The sequence below is a fragment of the Myotis davidii genome, unplaced genomic scaffold (assembly GCF_000327345.1).
Source record: "Myotis davidii unplaced genomic scaffold, ASM32734v1 scaffold226, whole genome shotgun sequence".
Lineage (NCBI taxonomy): Eukaryota > Metazoa > Chordata > Mammalia > Chiroptera > Vespertilionidae > Myotis > Myotis davidii.
Window position 1 is genome coordinate 3,867,580 of NW_006297224.1, and position 1,676 is coordinate 3,869,255.

Sequence of the window (1,676 nt, forward strand, 5' to 3'; positions counted from 1 at the left end):
CCTGATTGTCCCCTAACTGCCTCTGCCTCGGCCCCCCACCACCATAGCATATTGCCCTTTTATTAGTATAGATAGGGGGTTAAGTTTCTTATATGTGAAGAGGGGGTTAAGTTTCTCTTAAGTTTCCTTTTCAAGCAATTGAGAAGGTGACTCAGTTGTGAATCCAGCAATCAGAATTAATAAGCATGGTCAGACTAACCCACCAGGAGTAAAAACATCATCTCATCAACATCATCCCATCACCTGATGAGTAAAGGACAATAGCTGACTTCTGGGGACCTCTAGGGCTACATGTAGCCACATTCCATTCCCTAGCCCACTCGCCTTCATAATCCTGTCCCCTGCACCCTGATGTAAGACAGGATTTGAATGCATGTAAGCCCCCTGTCCTCTTGGTTGGCAAGCCTGCTCAATAAATGCTTAATATGATTCAACCCTGCCTTTGTTATTGGACACAGCAACAGGCAGCCTGAGCCGAACCAGGGGTTTCTCAGTAACAAAACCTATGAATTAATCTGAAAGGACTTAACCGTCCTTCTCTCCCAATGCTGCCAACTTGAGGAAAGGCTCTAGATTTGGGGGGCTGCCCAGAAATATGCCGATACTTTACATACATCCCAGCCAAACAGGTTCCCTGTAGAAATGACCACCGTCCTTCAGACTGATCCCAGTTGGTCTTAAACCAGGGCAAGTAGGACTTGCCTACAGAGACGATATGGTCTTCTGCCTTCTAGAAGGCATGAAAAGTAGCATCAAGGCTGTCAGGACAAAGCAAAAGCAGTTACTCAGCTCCCAGAGAACACTCTCATTTCCATTCTCCTCTAACAAAGCCATTGACAAGTATCCCAGCATAGATTGGATTGGCCAGGAGGAGAAACAGTGCTGGCGATACCCTTTGTTAATCAATCTGCCCTTGATATTCGGAGGAAATTGCAGAGACTAGCACTATGTCCCCACATCCCAGTAAAGAATTAGTAGATGTGGCTTTTTCTGCCTTCGACATTCAAGATCAAGTTGAGCAAAACAAAGAATAAAAACCTGTCAATCTTTTGGCAGCTGCCTTATGGTTGGCAATGTCACCTCAGGGATGGCCCACAGGTCGCCCCCCACCCCAGAAGTTGCCAGAAGAGGGAGAATGCTACTCCTATAGGAGCCCAGCATGTCCTGAAAGGGGCCGCGGAGCAATGGCCCCAACTATGACACCTTGCTCCCTCCATAAGAAAAAGGGGCACTGGGAGAGGAACTGCCTCCTGTCCTGAGGAGGTCGGGTACAGAGCCTCTCTCAGAAAATGGTACCAGGGTTGTCGGATGCTCCGAGAAGCAACACCACAATCAAAAGTTAAAAGCGAAAAATGAGCAGTGCTGGCATTTGACTCCAAAGCTTAGGTGGGAAATACCAGCATCTCTAGGAGACCCAACTGTTTCCTTTTTGCCTGGAGGCCTCATAATCGATAAGAATATTGTAACTGGCAGAAATCACCCTCAGTCCAAATCCTTCATTTTGGGGGGGGAGGGGGGCGTAAATTACTTCCCCCAAATGCTGAGGTGAATATAAGTTTTAAACTATCTAGAAAGAAAAATAAATGTAACACTTACATGAATGCATAAATAGTCTATGAACTTTAAAGCATGTTGGGGGATGAGGTTCAAAATGAAGCGTTGGGGGGGGGGGGGAG